We start from the raw sequence: 17619 nt of genomic DNA on the forward strand, positions 1-17619 counted from the left end.
CCACTGGCAAACAGTCACAAAGGCACCATCCATATGCTAGAGGAACTAGGAAAGGTACTGAGTTCCAGGTCCTGTAGATGAACCCCAATTACCTCTATCGTAAGAGACACCTCCCACCCTTTTCTCTACTATTGCACTGCCTAAGGTGAGCACCTGAACCCAGAGCATGTTTGGATGCACTTATGCTCCTTTTAGCATTCCAGCCATCCTGCGATCTCTGCCTTGTCTCTCTGGCATGTCTTTTTAGCACCCCCCCCCCCCCAACACACATACACCGCTGTTCTCACGATCCTATTGTATCATTCCCTGCTCACTCTTAGCACACTGTCTTAAGTGCCAGGTGGAGATATTTCTGTCCTAGCTTGCTTCTCTGTTGCTGTGATAAAAACATCGTGACCAAGAACAACCAGGGAGGAAATGGTTTGTTTCATCTTATACTTTGAGATAACAGTCCGTGCTGTGGGACGGTCTGTATGTCAAATTACTCTGATTGGTCAATAAATAAATCACTGATTGGCCAGTGGCTAGGCAGGAAGTATAGGCGGGACAAGGAGGAGAATAAAGCTGGGAAGTGGAAGGCTGAATCAGAGAGACACTGCCAGCCGCCACCAGGACAAACAGCATGTGAAGATGCTGGTAAGCCACGAGCCATGTGGCAAGGTATAGATTAATGGAAATGGATTAATTTAAGCTGTAAGAACAGTTAGCAAGAAGCCTGCCATGGCCATACAGTTTGTAACCAATATAAGTCTCTGTGTTTACTTGGTTGGGTCTGAGCGGCTGTGGGACTGGCAGGTGAGAGAGATTTGTCCTGACTGTGGGCCAGGCAGGAAAACTAGCTACAAGTCCATCATTAAGGGAATTCAGGGCAGGGATGTGAAGTCGGGAATGGAAGCAGAAGCCGTGGAGGAACACTGCTTGCTGACTGGCTCCTCATAGCTTGTTCAGCCTACTTTTTGTATCACCTAGGGCCACCAGCCTAGGGGTGGCATGACATAGAAGGGGCTGGGCCCTCCCATGTCAATCCGTAATAAGGAAATGCCCTACATGCTTGCCTACAGCTTGATCTTGCTGAGACACCCTCTAAATTGAATTTCTCTCCTTTCAGATGATTCTAGCTTGTGTCAAGATGGGGGAGAGGGGGAGCCTAGCCAGCATACAGGGAAACCTAAGCAGAAGCTCGGTGCAGGAACTGAAGCAGAGACCATGGAGGGACACTGCTTACTGGCTGGCTCACAGGCCCATAGGGTTCAGCTCAGCGTTGCCCAGTGTGCTAGACCTTCCTGTGTTAATTAGAAATCAAGAAAATGCCCTGCAGACATGCCCGCAGGCTAATCTGATGGAGGCAGGTTCTCAACTGAGGTTCCCTCTTCCCAGGCACTTATTGACAGCTGAGATAAACCATCACAGCTTCCAAAGTTGGGAAACTCCAAAATGTCTCCCAAACGATCATGTTTTGTCCCCAATCTTGTATGTTGTTTTAGATGTCTGTAGGACCTTCAGGAGATGGGGCCTGCAGGATAAATGTAGGTCACTATGGAGACAGTCATTTGAAGACTATCCAGCCCTTTTCTCTACCAGCTCCTCTGCTGTGCTGTGAGGAGTCTTGCTGTGTACTTCCATCATCATGGACTCTGCTATATTTTCCCACCACGAAGGGCTAGACTTTTCTGAAAGTGTGAACCAAAATAAATCTTTCCTTATGTAAGCTCTTCCTGTCAGGTGCTGTGGTCACGGCAACACAAAAGTAACTAATACAAATGTTAACATCCTTGGGTGTCCATCTCTCTGATCTTTACAAGAAAAGAAAATCGAGCAGGAAATAAGCCAACAAAATGGTGACTGTCTGCCTTCTGCAACTGCTCCCCGGCCAGGTGTGATGGTGCAGACTTCTAATCGCAGCACTTAGGGGACAGAGACAAGCAGATCTCTGGTGAGTTGGAGGGCTATGTGGTGAGACCCTGTCTCAAAAACAAACAAAAACCAAACCCACCCACTGCCTCAAAAAATAAGCAAGCAAAACTATTCACTATCAGGTGTTAGAAACAATACAATTGCTACAGTAAAGAAACTTCTAGAGAAAGTTTATCCTAAAAAACTATTTTTTTCATAAAAATGAATGTAATAGTTTCTTGGAGTGATGCAGATTTAAAATCATTACCGATTTCCCGAGGTGAAAGTATAATCACTCTGTACTCCTACACACTGACAAGCCGCCTCAGTGTGGCGTTTAGAGTCGTGAAGTAAGAGTGCTACAAGCATCTTACAACTCTCAGACCTGAGGGGAGGGCATAAGAGACAAGTTAACCGTGAACGAACAGCAGCTCTGGATACCTGCATAAGGACCATATGGATACCTGCGCAGGGCCATATGGATACCTGCGCAGGGCCATATGGATACCTGCATAAGGGCCATATGGATACTTGCGAAGGACCATATGGATACCTGCACAGGGCCATATGGACACCTGCATAAGGACCATATGGATACCTGTGAAGGGCCATATGGATACCTGCATAAGGGCCATATGGATACCTGCACAAGGGCCATATGGATACCTGCACAAGGGCCATATGGATACCTGCACAGAGTCATATGGATACCTGCATAAGGGCCATATGGATACCTGCACAAGGGCCATATGGATACCTGCACAAGGGCCATATGGATACCTGCACAAGAGCCATATGGATACCTGCACAAGGGCCATATGGATACCTGCACAAGGACCATATGGATACTTGCACAAGGGCCATATGGATGCCTGCATAGCACCATATGGATACTTGCACAAGGGCCATATGGATACCTGCATAGCACCATATGGATACCTGCAGAGGGTCATAGGGATACCTGCACAGGACCATATGGATACCTGCACAAGGGCCACACAAATCTAGGCCTTTCAATAATCCATCACAGACAGAAGAGGTACCCACCAGGCCCCTCCCCTTCCTGAGGAGCTACAGGCAGTGAACTGTTGCTGGGGGAGAGATGTGGCTCTCTTCAGTGCCATAGACACTGGGAACTTGCCCATGCACAAAGAACTAGCCCCCAACCTGCATTCATCATCCGGGAAACCCTAATCAGACCCAGTGGGCCCAAAGGAGGACGAGAAACGAAGTAGGAGGGAAACCAGTTGTGAAGAGGGGTTCAGAGCAGACGGAAGGAGAGTTAAAGATGAGTAAAATTATAACACATTTTCCTGTGTGTGTTATATTGTCAAAAATTAAATAAATAATGTAAAATTAGAAAAGTCCTTGAAAATGCTGGATAGCACTGGACCTAAAACAAGAGAACATAGTCACCGCATAGACGTGTCTCTGCTCCTGGAACTCAGACTGTCCACAGCAGCCCTAAAAGACAATGGGCTGCTGGGTTTCCGCAGCTGCTTACATGCAGCCTGTAGTCATACACGGAAAGGCACGTCGCTCCTACTTGACGTAATTAGAGTAGGACACACCATAATCAGGGGCACGCTGTAGCTCACAAACTAATTTCACCTCCTCCTTCTCTGTCTCCCCCTCCTCCCCCCTTCCTTCCCCCTCCTCCCCCCTTCCTTCCCCCTCCTCCCCTCCTCCTTCTTCTTCTTCTTGCAATATTGGGGGATGAACCCAGTTCTTCATTTGTGAAAGGCAAACAGTCTACCATGGGGCTCTATCCTTAGCTTTAGGTTTATCAACAAGCTTGTCCTAGATGTTTACTCCACCCTCCCTACCCGGTGCCCTGATTCCATGTTGATGACTGAACCCATGGCCTTGAGCATGCTAGGCAAGCACTGTACTATTGAGTTGTGTCCCCATCCCCATATTTTAAAAAGTCTGTGTATGTTTTATGCCTGTGTGTGCATAAGCCAGAAGAGGATGCCTGTGTGTGAGTGTGCACACACTTGTGCGTGTGTGTGCAGAAGCCAGAAGAGGATGCCTGTGTGTGAGTGTGCACACACTTGTGTACATGTGTACAGAAGCCCGAAGAGGATGCCTGTGTGTGTGAGTGTACATACACCTGTGCCTATGTGCAGAAGCCAGACGAGGATGCCTGTGTGTGAGTGTGCACACACTTGTGTACATGTGTACAGAAGCCCGAAGAGGATGGCTGTGTGTGTGAGTGTGCACACACTTGTGCATGTGTGTACAGAAGCCAGACGAGGACAGCGAGTGTTCTGTTCTATGACTCTCGCTTTGTTCCTCTACCACAAGGTCTCTCATTGAATCTGGTTTTCTTTCTTCACTCCTGTCCCACCAGGCTTGCTGGCTGGCCAGTCTCAGTGACCCTCCTGTGCCTCCACTGCTGTCCCTTACACCGGTCCCTGGCTCCTGTGACACCAGCCAGCTCTTCTGTTGCTGCGGGCACCTGTACTCGGGCTATCGTGCCGGCGCAGCAAACACTTACCCACAGGCTCTGGCTCCACCCCACACCACCTCTGGGGTTTGGGGGAATTTTTCAATTTGAAGTCAGGCTTTCGCATTACCTAGGCTGGGCCAGCCGTCGGTTTTCCTTTCCCTTACACCACATCGCTGCCGTCACTGGCACTCACCATCATGCTCCGTTTAATTCCTTTTGGCAGAGTTGGGGCGGACCCCATCTTGTCCATGCTAGTGAGCTGCTCCACCACTGAGCACACTTCCAGAATCCTCTGTATCTTTATAGGAATGGACAGTCCCTTCAGTCTAAACTACACACATGCTGTCATTGAAACATTTTAAAATAAAAATTAATTTAAAGCTTTATACTGGGTCAGGTTGTTCTGGTTGGATGAGAATAGTAGGTGTCATAATTAAAAGTTAAGAAATCATTTAGAACAGAGAAAAAAAACTCCCCTGGCTTTTTTACTTACAGGAAATTGTTGATTATTCTTTTCCAAAGGTTAAAAAAAATCCTCTGTGAGTAATAGGACAAAATTTCACACAAATAACTAATAACATGAGCTGGACAGATGTTGTGTATAAACTCTCTTACTTGTGCCATTTCTCTGGAAAATTATTCAATTTTGGAAAAAGAAAATCATTTAAGCTAAAAAGAATCCATGTTTTTCCACTAGGACTTCAGTACTATATCCAACTGGTAAATTTCAGATCACTATTAATGTTAATAAACTCAAACTTAAGCTATATGATAATGACATGTTTTGGGTTATAGTATAGGTCCACTTTTAACCGCTGTCAGCCTTCTCTCTATAACAAAGTACCTGAGGCGGTTATCTTCCCGAGACTAAAGGTTTACTTTGGCTCACAGTTTAGTGGTTGCAGTACAAGGGTGGATGAATGTATCACTCTTAGACACCTGATGAAAATGCCAAAAAGCAGATTGAGGAAGCAAGGCCAGAGCAAAATGGCCACAAGGAAGCACAATGAGAACTGTGTTAAGGGCCCCAAATCACCTACTAGGGCCCATTTCCTAAAAGTTCTACCCTAGGGACATCACCTTCAACACACAGCCTTTGAGGGATATTCAAGGTCCAAACTATAGCACCAGGTCTCAATTCTGATTTTTTTTAGATAAATCTCGGATTGCTGCAGATTTTTTATTTGAATTGGGGTTTTAGCCTCTAATCCAATCCATGTTTTCAGCACTGGGTCCCTTCAAACATATGAAAATCGGAGCCACACTTCTGATACAAGTGAAGGAAAACAAAATATACAGCCATAAAAAATGTCAAGAAATATATTCACAAGAAATTCAAGAATAGAGAGCTGTGGGTGATTGATCTGACTGATAGGATCATGCTTTGGTGGCATGTCACACACAGTCTCAGTGCTCCACTGGAAGGTCTGGGTTGTGTGTGAGCTCGGCGCTGGCTTCCACTGTAGGAGGAAGATGCCTGAGCACCAAGCAGCACTGAAGTCTTCTCGCTCTACCTGTCAAAGTCTGCCAGTCTTTAAGCACTCACAACTACAGCTTAGTTATTACTCACTGCCAAGCTCACAGGGCTACCTTGAGAGGGGAAAGTATTTTGTATATTCCAAATATGTGAATTGCCTGGCTCCAAGGCTCAGTTCACTGAGGAGTTTACCGCTCATTCTTCATGTACTGTGACATGGGTGTGTGTGTGTCACCCGTAAGAGTCCCACTGCACAGTGGTCCTGTGGATCTGATAGGACACTGAGAACCTTTTCCAGTTAGATTTGTGTTTCTGTGCACGGAAGCTAGCTTTCCAACTACACTGCCGACTTGTGGAAACCAAAGCTAGGCCAAGTGGCATAGGCCTCTAATCACAACTACTTGAGAAGCTGAGGCAGGAGGATCACAGGTACAAAGCCAGTATGAACTACATAGGGAACATGAATCCAGCTTGAGCAGTTTAATGAGACCTCATTTCAGTGATGAAAACAAGCAAATGATCTGGGGGGACTGGCGATTACATGGTCTGTATTCTGTCCTGGGTTTAATTAGAAGCAAGGATCTGTGGATGTCAGGGTCTGGGGTCACTGGTAGTTATCTGTCATTGCATCACAAATTCCACCAAAATTTAGCAACCTAAAGCCACAAACATTCATTATCTTACACAACTCTTAAGGCTTGGGAATCTGGGAGCAGCCCAGCTTGGGGAGAAGGGCGGTCATGCTGTCACACCAGAACTCCAGCCTTAGGAGAGTCACCTGGTGACTCAGGAGCCTCTTCCAAGATGGCTCAATCGGATTTTGTTACCAAAACACCCCTCAGTTCATGGCAGTGCGGGCTTCTCCACAGAACCTCTTAAATACCCTCAGGGTTTAGCTGCTGCTTTCCCCGGGGATCTGTCGCAACGTCTCCCACGGCTTCAAAGTCATAGACTACAGTCTCTACAATATTCTGTTGGTTAGTCAGTCGTCAAACCCAGCTCACACTCAAAGAAAAGGGAGACGAGCCTCCTCCACCCTCTTCACGGGGAGGAGTATGCAGGAGCCCGGAACGGCTCTCTGGGGCCGCCACAACTGGTTGTCGATTGCATCTTCATAGCCGCCTTTCAGCTAGTGTAGCAGTCAATATTTTTGTTTGATTTGTACAATACTGTAAAAAAAAAAAAAAACTGCTAAAGTGACATATGGACTCAAATCAAATTCACATCTTAACCTTTCCCTTTTGTTTTCCTTTCTAGCAGAAAATTCATTACCGATAAATTATTACACTCATTCTTTCTTAGAATAACAATTGCATGCCCTTTACTTCATTTAGCCATTGCTAAATAGTAAAGGACATTATTAAGTGGGCACAGTCTCTGTCATTGTATCATAGAATCGCCCTGGAAGGATTCTTAAACGCCGATTGAACCCAGGACAATAAAATCAGTCTCTGGTACAGTAGGGCTTAGTGCTGGCATTTTGCACTGTTCTTCAGAATTTGTTATGTGAGAAGGAACTTAGCAACTGAACTAGGTATTTTAAGTTTCTTTCCCATGATTTGTCTTCCATAACGATATTCTGACACTGAAGATGTTTGTTTACGGTACCTGTATAATGATAGAACTATACTGAACCCAAAGCGGTTTGGGAGACAGCCTGGGAAAACTGTACATGGGTTTCTTGATCCCTTGGCACACGGTGTGTGTGTTCGCTGTCTTACAATTAAATTTAGATTAAACACGGTATATGAAAACTATATACCCACTGCCAGTATTTTCTTGACTGGCAGAGAGAAAAACCCGGGTGTCGCCTGCACCCGCTTCTCTTGCTAGTTGTGACTGAGAGTGTAATAGATGGAAGGAATAAAGACATCAGGAAGGTTTCCTCAGGACTCACAAAGATGGAGGCCTCTCACTTAGTGTTTGACCCTTGCCCATAGGCCTTCAGAGTAAATGGTTGCCTGCTCCCTAGAAAACTGTGCAAAGGGTAGAGGAGGAGGCACCACCTTCCTTCTCCCCTCCTGTGTGGACCAAAGTCACTTACTTCTCTCTGGCTGGCTACAGACTCTTCTTCACTCTGGGTGGGGCAGAGCTCAGTGAAAACCAGTATGATTTTAAAGACAGGGTACCTGTAATTGAAGAGATTTCTCCAGGCGTTTGTGATCTTTTTCTGGTCATTGTATTTTTTTTTTTTTTTTTTTGGTTTTTCGAGACAGGGTTTCTCTGTGTAGCTTTGCGCCTTTCCTGGGACTCACGTGGTAGCCCAGGCTGGCCTCGAACTCACAGAGATCCGCCTGGCTCTGCCTCCCGAGTGCTGGGATTAAAGGCGTGCGCCACCACCGCCCGGCTGGTCATTGTATTTTTACACCAGCCCCAAAACAAGCCAGTTGCATCCAGAACTGGAATGGCAGCTGTTCCAGACTGGCATCAAACGAGCCCTGGGACTGAGGGCGTGGCTCTTCAGGAGGGTCAGTCAAACTCATAAGCCCATCCCTGCCCACTCTCTACTTGTCTCCATTGCAAAGGGTCCTGTGTTATTTGATGACTCATGCCATCTTTATTGAAAAGCAAGTCAAGGATGATGATAACAGACTCTCTCTCTCGCTCTCTCACTCTCTCTCTCTCTCTCTCACACACACACACACACACACATACACACACACACACACACACACACACACACACACACACACACACAGAGAGAGAGAGAAAGAGAAAGAGAGAGAGAGAGAGAGAGAGAGAGAGAGAGAGAGAGAGAGAGAGAGAGAGAGAGAGAGAACACCAGACTCCAGACTCATTATTGACGTCCAGCACCCCCAATCTCTTTTACGTATCTGGGTCATAACACACAAAATATAGTAATCAGAGGGCAAGGACCAGGTTATCTCTGTAATACGCTTTAACAAGCCTGGGATTATGATTCTCTCTCTCTCTCTCTCTCTCTCTCTCTCTGTCTCTCTCTCTCTCTCTCTCTCTCTCTCTCTCTCTCTCTCTCTCTCTCTCTCTCATTTTTCCTTTTCAAGATAGGATTTCATTGTGTAGACTTGGCTGTCCTGGAACTCACTCTGTTGGCTGGCCTTGAACTCACAGAGATCTGCCTGCCTCTTCCCACTCCCCTCCCCAGTGCTGGGTTTAAAGGTTTGTGCCACCACCATACAACTTATCTCTCATTTTTTAAATAATTAATTTGGGAGTTATCTTTGACCAAAAGCATATTGATGCAAAAATGACTTGAAGATTGAGTCTTTATATTTCTATGCTTTTGTCTTGTGTTATAGTATATTAATTAACAGATCTGGCAGAAAACATGTTCAAAAGATACCCTTGTGCTTCTCAATCAGACTGTTAAGACAACGAATCCTAAAGATAAAGAAATTCTCACAGAATCCCATACTGAGAGAAATAAATGACCATCCAAAGTTAGAACTTATCCCCCTGGAGAGTGATTCCCACAGTCCTAACAATGTGTAGACATCTTACAGGATAGGACTGAATCCCAGACACTGATGGGTCAGTGATGGAGGGACCTCACCTGGCCCATGACCAGGACTGCTTAAATGCATGCATCCTTGGCTATTTAAACTCTGATCTTACTTCAGGATCCTGGAGGTAGACTTACAGGGTTCACTGGCTTTCTTTGTCCCTCTTTCAAATGTGGCCACATTGAAATCTCCTTCCTTTTTTTTTGCTTCCCACTTATAATTTGGCTCTTTTAACTGGGTTAGTGAGAACTGGTGGATGGACCCAACTTGGGGCACAAGTTGTGACCTCCAAATCTGATAACATTAAAAATGAAATAATTGGTCACTTATAAATTGCCAAGCACTGTTTTCTGTACTTTAAATACTTTACATGATAGAATTGCACTAACTTTCCTAAAGGCTGTTTACTGTGATTGTCCCTGAGTTTCATGAGTAGGAAACTGAACCACAGGAAACAGAAGGTTCTAGACCTTCCTGTGCTAGCCACCCGCTCCTCTCCCAGCTTCTTTGTGCTCCTTTACTCTGTCTTGTTTTTCACCTTCGTTTTCTTCCCACTGTTTCCCTCTTTGCAAGAACAAGAAGTTCAGTTTTAGAAACATGAGAGAGAACTAGAGAAAAGACGAGGAAACTCGGACAATGGGCAACGTACTCGCTGCTCAGGGCTGAGGAGCTGAGTCTGGATGTCCAGCACCCACACTAGAGTTGAGAAATCGCAGCATAGGGAGGCAGAGACAGGAGGACGATGGGCGCAATGGCCCACCAGTCTAGCCAAAATGCTGAATTCATGTTCAGGGAAGACCTTGTCTCAAAAAGTAAAAGGAAAGCCATAGAGATAAAGATACTCCAAACACTGACCTTCAGCCTCCATAGCACACATGCACAAACAGTGCCAGACAGGGCATGCCTATGTGTACATGTGCACACACACACACACACACACACACACACACACACACACACACACACACCCCTAAATTTAAAATAAAATAAAAACAAAAGGCAAGTAGAACCGGAGTTGGCTTTAACATGCTGCTCAAAGGCAAGGGGTGCAAACCAAGGATTTACTTTTGACCAACCCTTATGCCTTCTCCACCGTTCCCCAGAACTGGCTGGCTCACTCATGACACCCTTGCCCCATCTCTTCCCCACTTAGCTAATGCCAAGGTTGGTGAACCTCACCTGTCTGAGTCCACTGGTCTCATTGCACATCGGTTCTCAACACCTTACTACCTAGGGGCCAAACACCCTGAAGAATTTGGAAAAGTCAGATGCTTCTGTATTTCACACATAAAACCTTCCGTATAGTCCTTCACAGATGTCATTCTTACAAGACAGGCATCTCATAAACCAGTTATAACATAAGATTAACACGCTTCTCTTAACCCTACTTAGGGAAGTTTTGTTGGGAACCATATTCTCAAGCATCCTGTGTTTCTGCCAGAAGGCCTGGCCCATCTCAGAAGTCATTTCTAGGGGATCTCTCAGATACAAAGAATAAAATGTTAATTCTTACTAAGTACTGGCTCTTAGAATCCAGGCAGAATTTTTCTCATTATATATAAAACAAGGTTAAGAAGCCTGAATAACTCCTAGAGACAGTACCCGTTTAGAAAAATAATTTTTTTTGTTTTTGAGTATGAACTTAGCTTTTGAAAATCAGACAACTTTAATCAATCACCATATGAATGATGTTCAACTAATTTTACAGACATCAGGGGTAATGACTAATTTTGGTCTCAACTGAACAGCGTAGCATCACCTGGGAAGGGAGTCTCAGTGAAGAATTTTGAAGATTGTGTTGGCCTGTGAGGGATTTTCTCAGTGGGATTAGTTGAGGTAGGAGACAGGCCTGCACCAGTCTGTGGCTGGACCTGGACTGAATGAAAAGGAGACAAGGAGCTGGGAACAGTATGTGTACGTTCTTAGTCCATTGCCTTCTGCTCTTGACTGTGTATGCCGTGTGACTAACGCCGCTTCAAGTCCCTGCCACCTTGACTTTCTCACAGTGACAGACGGGAACCTGGAACTGGGAGCCAAACAAGCCCTTTCTCTACTAAGCTGCCTTTGTCTGGGCTTTTTTTTATCACAGCAACAGGAAACCGCACTAAGCAGTAATGTAAATATATGCCTTTTAACTAAGATACTTGTCCTGTGATAAAGTATCTTAGTAATAAAATGACTCCTACAGACATTCTGCTGTACCCATAGATCAGTTCTCATCATCGGAGAAGTTTCCTCCAGCAGTAGATGGGAACTAACATGGAGAACCACAGCTCAACAATGTGAGAAGAGTGAGAGACTGTGGAACACTCAATCCTAAAGAGGATGTCTTCACCAAACCCCTCCCCTCAGGGATCAGGGAGTTGTGCAAAAGAAGAGGCAGAGAATCCTTCAGAGCTGGAGGGGTTGGATGACTCAAAGAAACAAAGTCCTCCTGACACAGCAGAGCTGAATCGCTTAGGAAATCACAGAAATGAGACTGGCAGCATGGGCAGGTTAAAGCCAGACATGGTTCCAACACTGAGAGAGAAGGGGAATGTACTCCATCTTTGTCCCTAACTTAGAAGCTATCTGCAATTGACACCTCCTTACAAAGGAAAAGTTAGTTTTCTCCAATGGAGTCCCACTGTGTATATTAACCACAGTCCAGGGCAGGCCCCAGGCACAGCCATACACAGCCAACACAAAGCACACTCAGTGGTACTTGTGTAGACTTTTGGTCTCATATTGCTTTATTTGAACATTTTTTTGTCTTATTAGTCTTTTGCTTGTATATTACAGTTCCCCATGTTGTATTTTGCGGGTAAGGGATTTCTTGTGGGTTTTTGTTGGTTTGTTTGTTTGCTGGCCCACTGGTTTTTTAAAATACAGAGAGAAATAAAGAGCTGGGGTTGGGTGGTTGGGGAGGCAGGAGGTTCTGGAAGGAATCAGGGAGGGGAAAAGCAAGATCAGAATATGTAGCATGAAAAAGTTGCTTTCCGTTAGAAAAGAAGGAAAGAGGACACAGCAAACAATGACACAAGACAGTCCATAGAGACATGAACTGTCTAGGGTGTGACAGGATGTGTGGCCAGTCCACCCACGGGGAGTATCTGAAAAGTTCCTCAGTGTCTCTCATAAACTTTTATTACATCAGAGTGTAGCAAAAACATTGTTCACTTTCTTTTTCTGTTTAGACTCTCATCATGTATTTTACTTTATCACCTTTTAAGATATTGGGTCTTGTCATGTTGCTCAAGCAGGCGTCAGACTTCTGAGCCTCAGCCTCTCATAGCTGCGATTAAGGGTGTGTACCGCTGTGGCTGGATCATCATCATCATATAGCTTATTTCACGTATACTATGAGGTACATTTCTACATATCTAATTGTCTGAATCCTCCAGAAAAATACTTCAAAAATACCTGTAGCCCAGCAAGATGGCTTAGCAAGCAAAAGCTCTTGCCACCAAGGCTGATGGCTTGAGTTTAGTTCCTCCACCCCACGTGGTGGGATGATAGAATTGACTTTCACAGATTCTCTAGACTCCGTGCATGCACTCTAGACACATTTACTATGACAGGGTGTTGTGGAATATTCTTTTACACTGTGTGAACATGTGTCGCTGTAATTGGTTTAATAAAAAGCTAAACGGCCAATAGCTAGGTACGAGGTATAGCAGGGGCTTCTGGACAGAGAGCTCTGGGAAGAAGAAAGGCAGAGTCACCAGCTAGAGGCAGAAGAAGCAGGAGATGCAGGAGGGGAGGTAAAAACCATGAGTCATGTGGCAACATGTAGATGAATAGAAATGGGTTAATTTAAGTTATAAGAGCTAGTTGGACAAGCCTAAGCTGTAGGTCAAGCTTTCATAAGTAATAATAATCCTCTGTGTTGTTTTTGTGAGCTTGTGGCCCAAAGGAAAGACCAATTATACAAGGGAATTTAGATGCTCTTCCAATGGAATCGTCACTTAATGAGAACCCTACTATGTCTGACATACTAGAGTTATTCTAGATGTTTGAATGTTCCATAACAAAATATGCTTTGGTGAGATTAATTTGCCAATGAAAAAAATAACAGCTATCATCATTTGCCCTTTCTGAGTCCCCTATAAATTTTAGATCTACCATATCATCGAATCTTCAAAGGGGTCATTCATGAAACAGATACTTCCATCATGTTCACTTTCTTGAAAAAGACACATAAGCTATTTGTGTTAAAACAACTTCTAAGACTCATGAAATTAGTAGTTGGAGCTAAGAGTCAAACCATGCAGTGTGGTTCTAGAAGTCTCTAAGTGCCTATCAATAGCAGACTGGTTGAGAAGTGATGGTAGAAGCAGGAAAACCACTTGCTGACTCCGGTGGACATCCTGACACAGGAACAGGAAGAAGGGGACGTCACAGAGGCAGAGGCAGTGAGATGGTGACGTCCTGGGGATTTGCCGGGTTGTTTGGCTTCGTCAACAGGACGAATGTGGCTAACAGCAGTTGTTTTTCCAAAAGGGGAGACTGTGAAGAAGTTGACAGCTAGTTTATTTTGACCATTTTGAATTTACAGGGCATCTGAACTAAAGAAATTAAGCACATTGGTGTTGTCTACAAAGCAAAATAAAACATGGAGATAAATATTTTTTTGTGTTTTTCCACTTTATTTCACACTGTTTCAGAATATTATTTTAAGGTGTACTACTTTTTTTAAATGTTGCGTTTGTTTATCTCTGTGAAGCTGTGTTACTGTGCCGGTCTAAAACACCTGATGGTCTAATAAAGAATTGAGCGACCAATAGAAAGGCAGGAGAAAGGATAGAAGGGGTTGGCAGGCAGAGAGAAGATATAGAAGGAGAAATCTGCAATGAGGAAGATCAAGAAAGTAGCCAGAGAAGGAGGAGGATGCCTGGGGCCAGACACCCAGTTACGCAGCAAGCCACAGAGTAAGAGTAAGATTTACAGAAGTAAGAGAATGGGAAAAGCCCAGAGGCAAAAGGTAGACGGGATAATTTAAGTTAAAGAAAGCTGGCAAGAAACAAGGCAAGTTAAGGCTGGCATTCATAATTAAGAATCAGCCTCTGTGTATGATTTATTTGGGAGCTGGGTGAAAGGCCTCCCAGAAAAGCAAAAAAACAAACAACATCACATCCTTACAAAATCAATTACTTGAGTGAAGGCTGTTAACAAGAAAAAATTTGCTGCAGAAATGAAAAGCAGACTCTTGATATGTTTTAATATCTTGCTCAATAAGACACAGTTTGCAAACAACCAACACATTTTGTTTCTTTGTGTGTCAGAATTCTCTTCACCCACGATTCTGAATCTTTATGGGCAGAGAGCTCAGAGCATGTAGACATGAGAAAATGAAGAAATGATGCAACAGATAAGGGAGTGACCACATAGATAGGTGACATGTGAAATTGAAGAACAGTCTCTACCCTGACTTTCCTGGCCCTTCAGTTAAAGAGTATAAGTTCTGTTGTGTACCTACCTTCTATTTTATTTTATTTTGTTTTACTTCCTTTTATTTTATGTGTGTATTCTTGGGGTTTTGTTTGTATTCTAATGCTGAGGATTGAAGATAGGACCTTGTTGGGCTGGAGAGATGGCGCGCAGGTTAAGAGCACCGACTCTTCTTTCAGAGGTCCTGAGTTCAATTCCCGTCAACCACATGGTGGCTCACAACCATCTGTAATGAGATCTGGTGCCCTTTTCTGGCCTACAGACATACATGCAGGCAGAACACTGTGTACATAATAAATAAATAAATCTTTATAGATATAAAAAAAGATAGGGCCTTGTATGTAGCTAGAGTTTTCCAGTCTGGCCCACAGTCAGGACAAATCTCTGTCACCTGTCAGTCCCACAGCTGCTCAAACCCAACCAAGTAAACACAGAGACTTATATTGCTTACAAACTGTATGGCTATGGCAAGCTTCTTGCTAACTGTTCTTATATCTTAAATTAATCTATTTCTATAAATCTATACCTTGCCACATGGCTCGTGGCTTACCGGCATCTTCACATGCTGCTTGTCATGGCGGCGGCTGGCAGTGTCTCTCTGACTCAGCCTTCCACTTCCCAGAATTCTCCTCTCTCCTTGTCCCACCTATACTTCCTGCCTGGCTACTGGCCAATCAGTGTTTTATTTATACAGAACGATATTCACAGCACTTGTACATGCTAACCACACACTCTTACCATATGATTTTTACTGATGGATTTTCTTTATATGATTGGAGCTGGAGAGATGACTCAGTGGGTAAACTTCCCTTGCAAACATGAGAACCTGAGTTTGAATCCGAACACCTATGCACAAAAAAAGTGGGGTGAAGACTTCAGCACCCCTCTAACTCCAACACTATGAGGGAGGGAGACAGGAGAATTATTATGATTTGCTGGCCACCAGCCGAGCTCCCAGCTCAAGGAGATGCCCTGTCTCAAATGAATAAAGTAGAGAATGATAAAGGCACATTATGTTCTGTTGTCTCTGTGTCATACACATAGGCATACACACCTGCATATACATATATATAATACCCTAGTTACATGTATATACAACATAGTCCCATAAATACCTACAAGCACACATACATGATGCAAAAATAAATAAATGCTTTTTTTCTGATGCAAACATACTTGCTTTTAGTTTCTGTGATTGGTGGGAGGGAGTTTTTGTTTTTCAAGCAATCCTTAAAACATACAGACTATATCCTCAAGATATTTCTGCTAAGAGTCAATGCATGCACTGAGCTTGATCTCTTTCAGAACTAGGTCTGTCCTAGATCTTTGGGCAGCAAACTTCAGTCTGTCCTTCAGTCAGAGGCGCTTACTCAGCTGCATTCTATGGCTTATTAGCCAGTAGGTCTCATGCCTTGCATGTTACTTTGCTTTTGTATAAATGTTGGCTTAGTATTTAGCTTTTAAGGGACTGGTTTGGAAATGGAGAGTTCTTCTTTTTAACCATTTTGAAAGGTGAATTTCTCTTTGCTTGAAAGAACTTTAATTTTTTCCAGAGAGGCATTAATTTATCTCATTTATTGAGCAGAAGTTATAATTCAACTGTGTAAGTAGAGCAGTGTGTTCTTTTCATTCTGACAGATTCACAATCACTGGAGTACATCACCTTCCACAACAGGTGGTCAGCTCACTAGGAAAACATGAGGATTAATGAGGCTTCAGCAGTTTATACAGTTTTGAGACTCTTACTGGGAGAGCACTGTGGTGGCTGTCCAAAGTAGATCTTTATGTTCAGGCTAAGTGTCTGCCTTCATGAACGCAGCTTTTCTCTCTCTCTCGAAGGCAGTGTCAGCTAGGAACGAGTTGTTTCATGAGGCAGACCAACAGGGCTTCAAGACCAGTTTCAGGTCTAGAATGATTCAGCATCATGTAAGTTTCTGATTCCTGGGGTGCACCCCGAGAATGCATTTTCAGTGTTTTTCCAGAAGGGATCCCTCCTGGATACCACACTCAGAACCACTGCCCTAGCCTGAGCTCTCACCCCAGAGGGTCTGAATAAGCAGCAAGATCCAAAAGAAGTTTTGGAAACCTGTCTAGACGGCTCAAAGCATGGGCATTTTAATTGTTTGGATTGCTTTCTCAGCCCTTCTCTGTTTGAAAGGGGACGGTGAAGAGGACAGTGACTCTGGTACTCTTGCCTAGATCTGGGGTTACTTGGATAAACTTCTATCAGTGCTCAGATCTCAACCCAGTGCCTCTATTTTTACATCCTTTCCCTCTACCCCAAAAACAAACTAAAATTCTAAATTAGGTGATATGATCTCTTACCAGCACCTAAAGAGTTAACATCATCAACAGGCCAGCTACTCAGGCCCAAATGGTAAACCAGCGCTTGGAAATGAAGGCTGTGAGGACAGTGGGAATTTAAATTGTGGAAGAGGCTGATGAAATTACAGAGGGAAAATTTTCTGTCCAAGGCTCAGGTTGCCAGGGAGCTGTTTTAGGTTGCTGGGGACCCACCCCTCCCAGCTCCTCCGTGACTCACTGTGTCCCTGTGAAGGCCCAGACTCAGCAAGCTCATGAAATACTGGGCCCAATGCTTCAAAGAGCTTTGGTTTCCAGAACATGGGTGTTTCTGAGCACACACCAGCAGAGCCTGCGCTCTGGTTCCTAGAAGTCTGCCTGGTTCTCCACTATGTGGGAAAGTGGAGAAGGCACACAGTGGGCGACAGGTCCCACTGGTACAGCAGGCTCAGGGGTCGGGGACGGCTTGACATGTCCTCAGCCGCTCCTGCCCTGCTGCTGGAGTTCCTTCAGACCCACTCACTCAGTACTGGATGCCCCGAGCCACGCCCCCTCAGGTAGAAGCCACCACACCACCAATGAAA

Source organism: Peromyscus californicus, unplaced genomic scaffold (genome assembly GCF_007827085.1).
Source record: "Peromyscus californicus insignis strain IS unplaced genomic scaffold, ASM782708v3 Scaffold_18__1_contigs__length_77618521, whole genome shotgun sequence".
In the NCBI taxonomy this organism is placed as follows: domain Eukaryota; kingdom Metazoa; phylum Chordata; class Mammalia; order Rodentia; family Cricetidae; genus Peromyscus; species Peromyscus californicus.